The sequence below is a fragment of the Dermochelys coriacea genome, chromosome 1, assembly GCF_009764565.3.
Source record: "Dermochelys coriacea isolate rDerCor1 chromosome 1, rDerCor1.pri.v4, whole genome shotgun sequence".
NCBI lineage: Eukaryota > Metazoa > Chordata > Testudines > Dermochelyidae > Dermochelys > Dermochelys coriacea.
The window spans coordinates 350,041,504-350,049,241 of record NC_050068.2 but is presented as its reverse complement, the minus strand read 5'-3'; the positions used below and the strand labels follow the sequence as shown (position 1 = coordinate 350,049,241).

At 42.8% G+C, this 7,738-nt stretch overlaps 1 protein-coding gene across 2 annotated transcripts in view; it reads left to right on the top strand.

Annotated features, from left to right (window-relative positions):
- Nucleotides 1–1,065: 1,065 nt before the first annotated feature.
- The window catches only part of CALU (calumenin), a 28,741-nt gene continuing 22,068 nt past the window's right edge, over nt 1,066–7,738 (top strand). Inside the window, exon 1 of one of the 2 annotated variants that reach the window (XM_038369725.2) lies at nt 1,066–1,235. The gene's annotated coding sequence lies outside the window, so the exon portion shown is untranslated. The remainder of the gene's footprint in view (nt 1,236–7,738) is intronic. The other variant, XM_038369734.2, reaches the window with a different exon arrangement.

The following is a 7,738-nucleotide window of genomic DNA, read 5'->3' as shown; positions in this document are numbered from 1 at the left end:
CCAACCAGGGCTATTCTATCTGCTACCCAAAATCCATAAAATCTGGAAATCCTGGACGCCCCATCATCTCAGGCATTGGCACCCTGACAGCAGGATTGTCTGGCTATGTAGACTCCCTCCTCAGGCCCTTCGTTACCAGCACTCCCAGCTATCTTCGAGACACCACTGACTTCCTGAGGAAACTACAGTCCATTGGTGATCTTCCTAAAAACACCATCCTGGCCACTATGGACGTAGAAGCCTCTACACAACATTCCACACAAAGATGGACCACAAGCCGTCAGGAACAGTATCCCCGATACTGTCACGGCTAACCTGGTGGCTGAACTTTGTGACTTTGTCCTGACCCATAACTATTTCACACTTGGGGACAATGGAGACCTTCAAATCAGTGGCACTGCCATAGGTACCCGCACGGCCCTACAGTATGCCAACATTTTTCATGGCTGACTTAGAACAACGCTCTGCTGCTGGTAACAGGTCACCGCTCCTCCTCGCTCTCCTTACAGGGCGTAGGGTAACACCCCTCGCTTCACGGTCTCCGTGTATATAACTCTGCCCGCAGTATTTTCCACCCAACGCAGCCGCTGAAGAGCGCCGTAGCTCAGGGAAGCTCCTGCTCAGATGAATGTGTTGGGCTCTCAGGTGCCCCCCGCCCTCCTGCTCTTTTTGCGGAGCCAGAGGACCCCGGCTGCTGCTCGGGCGCCATGCCTCAGGCCCCCGTCGCAAGATCAGGCAGGACCCACGACGGGAGTAGCCAGGCCACCCGCCTAACCGGTCCCCAGAGCCCAGGGCTGCCCCGCCTCCCAGTGACAGCTTCGCCCCTCCCCCAACGGTCATAGCCTTCTTTTCCCGCCCTTTCTAACGGTCACGCTCCGCGCTCGTGGCAGCTTCAGCCGCGACGCTTGCGCAGAGAAGGGACCCGCCTCCCTCCTTCGACGCCGGCGCGCGAGCGGAGGGACGAGGGAAGCCCCGAAGGGGGCGGACCCGCGAGCCGGCGCGCGCCTGAGGACGTGGCGCTTTCCAGCCACTCCAGGCCGAGTCGCCGCCGGCGCCGTGGGAGGGAAGCCGAGGGCGCGCCCAATCCGAGCCCCGCGCGTGGCGGCGAGGGAGGCGGGGGCGCTTCCTGATTGGGCGGCCGGGCGGGGGGCGGGGCGGGCGCCGCTGTTTCCGGTCCGCGCGGCGGGTGGCGAGCGGAGGGAGAGCGAAGCCGGAGGGGCTCCTGGCGGGAGAAGGTAACGGGGGGTGTCGGCCTCCGCCAGCCGCTGGCGCCGGGGCCTGTCTCCTGGGAAGGGGGGTGGCAGCCCTGGGCCGGGCCCCCGCGCGCTCGGTGCTCAGGGCCGGGCGGCGCCCCCGCGGGGGGAGCCTGGGGCCGGCCCGGGGGCGCGCTCTGGCCCGGGGGTCACGCGGGGAGCGGCGGCTTGGCCGTGACGTTCTGCCGCTGGAAGGGGGGGGGGGTTGCGCCTTTGTTTCGGGGACCGGGCTGGGTCGCCCCAGGCCGCCCCCTCGGGGGGCGCGTGCGCTGGTGCAGCGGCCCGCCCGCCCTCGTGCAAGCGCCCCAGCGTGTCTTCGTGGCGGGGCCCCGTGGGGCAGGCCCGGGAAGGGACGCGGGGTGCGGCGGCTGGTGGCGGCAGAACCAACCCTGGTGTTTGTGTAACTGCTTCACAGGGCAGAGGCCACAGTTGGGGGGAGGGGGCTTTAGGGGTCCTGAAAGCCGGGGCTGATGACGTGAGACTTAATTCAGCAGGAACCTTCATTATTGACACAGCCTCATTTGTGTGTTTGGCGCTGGGCGCTAGATTGAGAATACTAGAGTAGCCATACTGGGACACATCAGGTCCAGCTAGTCCAGTATCCTGTCTTCCAACAGATGGTGCCAGATGCTTCAGAGGGAGTGAACAGAACAGGGCAATTATTGAGTGATCCATCCCCTGTTGTCCAGGCCCAGCTTTGGACAGTCAGAGATTTAGGGCTACCCTCAAAACTAGCCCTTCCCACAAGGAGCTTACCTGTGGTTTGGCTTGTGCTGCTTGTATGACTTATAAGGGCCTGAAGTCTGTCACTACTTAAAAAAGCTCTTTAGACCTAGGATGTGACCCTGTACGTGTATCTGGAATGGCTTGTGGCTCACTGGATGTTCGTTTGTGCTGCTTTATTGCATCACCCCTTGAGAAATTGAGAGGAGATGCGCCACTTCAAAATTGAATTTTTTATTTAATAAAAAACAGCATGTCTGTCATCTTGTTCACTGAATGTTAACAGAAGAGCCAAATAAGGTTTCAAGCTGTTGAAATGTGAGCTGTGTGGGTGAATGAATTTTTTATTCATCCACAGTAAATTGCTGTACTGTTTCTCACCATTACTTATATTGATGTTTAGTAAAACTAAGTAGAGTTTACATACCCAGATGATAAAAGACCTGTATAAATGCCCTTAAATAAGTAATTTTGCATTTCTATTATACTTTGTCCCAGAGGATCTGCAAATTGACACATTAGCTACATGGGGGTACGTGAAACAATCTCTCTAAAATAGTCATCTCTATGAAAACACTGCAGTTGGATACTACAGCTGTTTCTCCATGCCTCCTGCTGAGGGTTGCTGCATTCTTTTCCCCTTGCCCACCCTATGCAGCAGTGACCTTTGCTGTAACCACCAGCTTTTGAAATGGAAAAACTTCAAAGCCAGTAAATATTTCTTTGTATTTGACTAGAGCAGTTGTTTGAGTAATGTCAACCATTCCCTCTCTCCGCCACCAGCTGAGTATGTACTGCATCTCCTGATTTTCAACCAGGATCATGAGTAAAGATCTGGTGTTTCTATGTGACAAGACATATCATTAGGCCATGGGCTGGTTCATGGAATCCATGTTAATATTATTAAAAGACAAACTTGAGCATAATTTCAAGATTTATTGAGCTGTGTTGTCCATGTTTTTTCTGGGTGCTGGAAGAGATTTTTTTTTTTAATGTATTGCTGTAGCACCTAGGAGTTCTAGTCATAGACCAGGACCCCCTTGTGCTAGGTGCCAAAGAGCCCTTCAGGTGTTGCACTGTTGTGAGTGACCTCTTGCTGCAGATACTTATTTGCAAGAAAGGAATAACATGAAGATCAGCATTCAGAAGGTTGTAAACAAGTTAAGATTGCTATGAGCTCCTGTTGTTGCAAGTAGAGATCTCTCAACTCCATGCCATTAATTACCACTTCCTAGTACTTAGCGATGAACCCCAGTACCCATTTATGCAGGTAGCTTAACAGAGAGTGGGCTAGTGTTGATTATAAACATATTATTAGTTCATGGCTTGCTTATTGTGACTTAGTGGAAAAAACTTACATCAGTGAGGTAAATGATGGCTTGCTTTTCCTATTGATTGTAACATAATATAGAGGGTCTTTAGATGTTGCAAAAGTTTTGTCATATTCTATAGACCTGTTGATGACTTGAGGAAAACATTCTCTTTAGTAATAACTTCAGCTAAAGATTTTTCTCTTGTTTGCATTGGAACAAAATCTCTGATAGTGGGTATGAGATTGTGTCAGAGGAGTCTAATGTTTGGATAGGGTGGAAATGATTAAAATGATTCAGGGTGGATTTTATTTAAATCAAATTGATATAAATCATGATTTAATCATGGTTTTCTACATAAAACTGCATTCTTGTTGGTTGTTATAACGTTAATACATATTTTTCACAACTCTGAAATAGATGTAGGTTTCAGTTTTAGAAGGGACACACTATACATTTTTAAACAGTGATTTATTTTGAAAACCTTTCAGATTTAGTTTTACAGCTATATCAGAAAAGGAATGATTGGTTATTTCATTTACCAAAGGTAATTGAAGCAGATATTTATGAAGTCATTGGGAGGTGCACTATCTCCAATTCAACAGGTTAATCATTAATATTAGGAGGATTTTCTTGCCAGGCTGTATTAGGAGGAGAACATCACCAGATAGACATTTAATTTTTTTTTAACTAAAACAACAACATTAAGTATTCTTGAATTTTTTCTTCAACAGCAAACATATAATATTTTAACAAAACAAGCATATGTCCCTCGCTTCTTACATTTATCTCCAGGCTTCTTCCCCTTGTCCTATCTATTCAGCCCCCAACAATCTTCTATTCATTGAACTTTTTGAAACTTTGCGCTTTTAGAGAGAGGAAAGGGATTGACTCTGTGTACATAAATTTGCAGAGATACAATACAGTTGGTCTGTTATTTCTTACCTCTATATATTATTTATTTTAAAACATTTTTGCTGTTAACAAGCATGTTACTTCTGGGGACACAAATCCACAGTTTGAGAACTGCAAAACTAAGCATCTCTGATGGTATCTTCTAGGCTGAGCACTGGGTTCCACTGGGTAGATAGAAAGATTAGCCTAAACAATCTATACAGAAGCCTGTGGAACCCCATAAGATTGGGTCCCTAATCCATGAACTATTGGAACACATTTACAAAACTTTTCTTAAACATTACATGAATATATTGTCTCAGACTATAGAACTAGAATTTATAATCCCTATTCCATGATGAGATATCTTTGAGCTATAATGTATCTTAATTAAAACTATCTTCAGATAAAATGCTTTTTGAGGAAAAAACTTATAAAAAAAAATCCGATTTAAATAAAAAAAAATCCATTTTTTTAAAATCATTTATTTTTATCCACCTTGAAATGATTACGGTCCTGACCATGCTACAACTTTACAGGTTAGAACCAACAAACTGCTTCAGAGTGTCATTTGTGTCTACATACAACATGCATGAAACTCTGCAATTGTGGTATCTAACAGCATTATCCCTACCAGAAGACTAGTCTGACACATGGTTATCTTCCTGTAACCAGTCTTGCACACCTCTTTTTCTTTTCTTCTTTTTTTTCTGGTGTGGATAGGACCCCCTTAAAAGCATTTGGTTTTGCAGGTTTCCCTTTACGCTCTGGTATGTCCAAACAAACGGAGCTGGGAGTATTATCTACTTGAAATGTTCTGTGTGCATGTCATTAGAGTGCTCTGAGTTTTCCCAGAAAATGTTGATTAGTATACAGTAGGCTGCATCTGAGGAGTGGGCTCATAGATGATTCAGGCATCTCCGAGGCAGAAAAACTTCAGTGGACACAATTCTGTCTCTGTCATTGTAACAGGATTATATGAAAGCATTACAAACTGGTTTCAAAACATAATTGTAATATGGAGACACCTTAATATGATGTTTACTCTCCACCTGAATACTGTGTTTAGTTCTGGTCATCCCAGCTCATAGGGTTCAGAGAAGGGCTATAAAATTGACTAGACGCATGGAAAGAGTTGTACATGAGGAACAATTAAAAAAGGTTAGGACAATTTAATTTAAAGAGTAGAAAAAATCATGGCACAAAATAGAGAAATATAAAAATGACATAGTATAGAGAGAGTCATTTGTCTGTTCCTGCTTAATCTTTCTCATAATACAAGAACCCAGGGACATACAGCAAACAAAAAACAACATATTTAAACCTTTTTAATGTGATGGAATGAACTAAACAACAAGATACTGAGGTCAACAGCATAGTAGGATTAGAAACTTTAACAAAATTATGGATATTATAATATTTAATATTCATAAAAGATATAAACTTATGCTTCAGGAATTAAGCCAACTACTAACTTCCTGAGGTTGGCGGAAAATTTCCTTTACCAGGTGGTGGTTCTGGAAATTTTCAATTTCATTATAGAATATTTATTTAAATTTTTCCCTGAAGCATCTGCTATCACATTTCTTGTGTTTGTAAGAGCTTTGAAAATGTAAAGCAGTATATAAGTACTAATAATTTTCATAACCATAATGTCTATGGCTGGAGCAGAGTTGTGAGATTTGAATTAGTGTCTGTAAAGCATTTTGAGATCTTTGGAGGCAGAACTTTTTGTTTAAAGTAGTACAATTATGTTCCTTTATTAGAATATCAAAACTTGAAATAATGAACAATAATATTGCAATTGCAGCGTGGTCCCAAAATTAAATTAAATTAAATTAAATCAAACAGAACAGTTGCATGAGAGTCTCTGTGGCAAATCAGGTTTGCTGGGTGTTCTCTCCCTTCAGAGTAGATATGTTCTTGCACAGTTAAGATGACAGACTGCCTGAATGCTTTATGTAGCTGAGGAATCCTAGTTTTATGCTGATACATGTTTCTGTTGCAGAAGGTATTGAGAACTCCTGACATTCTTGGAGGTTTCCAGATGATGATCCCCTCCCTCCTTCCAAATGTTCCAGCATTCAGTTTATCAAAAATTCTTCAACTAAACTACAACTTAAAGCTTTGTCTTTGCTGTGGAAAGGAAATTTACTCCTTTATAATTAAGCTATTTTTTTAGCCAGTTAGGTCTTTCTCTTACCAGTTATTTGCATTTCAGTGACTCCCAATGACCCCTGTCAGGATTGGGGCCTCATTGTAATGGGCTCTTCACAGAAATGATTCCCTGCTTCAGCAAGTTTACAGTCTAAATTGAGGCAAGATGTGAAGCGGTGGGTGGGAGGGAGAGGGAAGACTAGGGTGACAGAACTTAGTTTTGTTTGTGTTTTTTTTAACAATCAGTGAACAAAAGATAAATCACTAACTGACCACCTGCCTACCCACTATAATTTCCATGTTTGATCGTTTTGATTATATAGCTGGGAGGGAGGAAATGCTTTTATGCGTTTGTTTTCCATACAGACATATGAAGTGCAGTGAAATTTGATCAGAAAGTAGGTTGGTTGCCTTTCTAAATCTTGCGTTCTTTCTCTGTCTGCTCCTTGTTCTGTTGGGCAGGCTTGATTTAAGGCATTTATAGGAGACGCAAGATTTGCTACATGGGATTCAACCGGTGGTCCATCAAATCCTGTAACTTGGGTCTGGCAACAGCCAGATGCTTCAGCAGAAAGTATAAGAAACCCTACAATGAATAGTTATGGAATAACCTACTCATAAAAGTTTCTTTCTTAGCCTTGTTCATTTAGTGTTCAATTTAATGCCCTAAGCATAAGGGTTTACATTCATTAAGCAAAAACCCAACCCTTTTGCTGTGTAGCATACAGGGTTGATAAAAATGGGATTTTTTTAAACAAATCATCTATTTTCTATTTAAATTGGATTTTTGTAAAATTTAAACTAAATACAGGTTTATTTTTTAAAAACAAACCTATTTGCAATGACAGCCTATATTAAGGCTTAAACTTACCATGTTTAATTTAAATGATTTTAATACACAAAAAATAGTATTAAACAGTACATGTTTATCACCAATTTTTAACAAAAGTCAGACCACTGAACTGATGGAAATCACTGGCTGAGCACCTGGAACCAGAGTTTGCTGAAGTGCTAAACCAGCTTCTGATAGCAGTAGCTTCTTCTACAGGTACAGAGAGAATATTTTCTTCATTTCAGTTTATTCAGCTAGTTCAGTTCAATTACTACTAGTTCCTTCAAAGTTAAGAAACCAATTGAGAGTTGAAAAAGCAGGAAAGCTTGTTTTCTTCTTCCAATCTGTTTATAAAAACTAGGTGTGATAGGATGAGATCTACTAGTTCTGAAATTGTGGAGGACATGGTGACCAGAAACCATTAGTTCAATTCACTAACTATAAATAATATTTATTTGTTTCATAAATCAGTTGTTTTGCATTTAAAATTATTTTTGATTATTCTTTTTGTATGTATCCAGCACATTTAAGGTACTTAAATTTTAAAAAATGCTGAGCTTGACACAAAT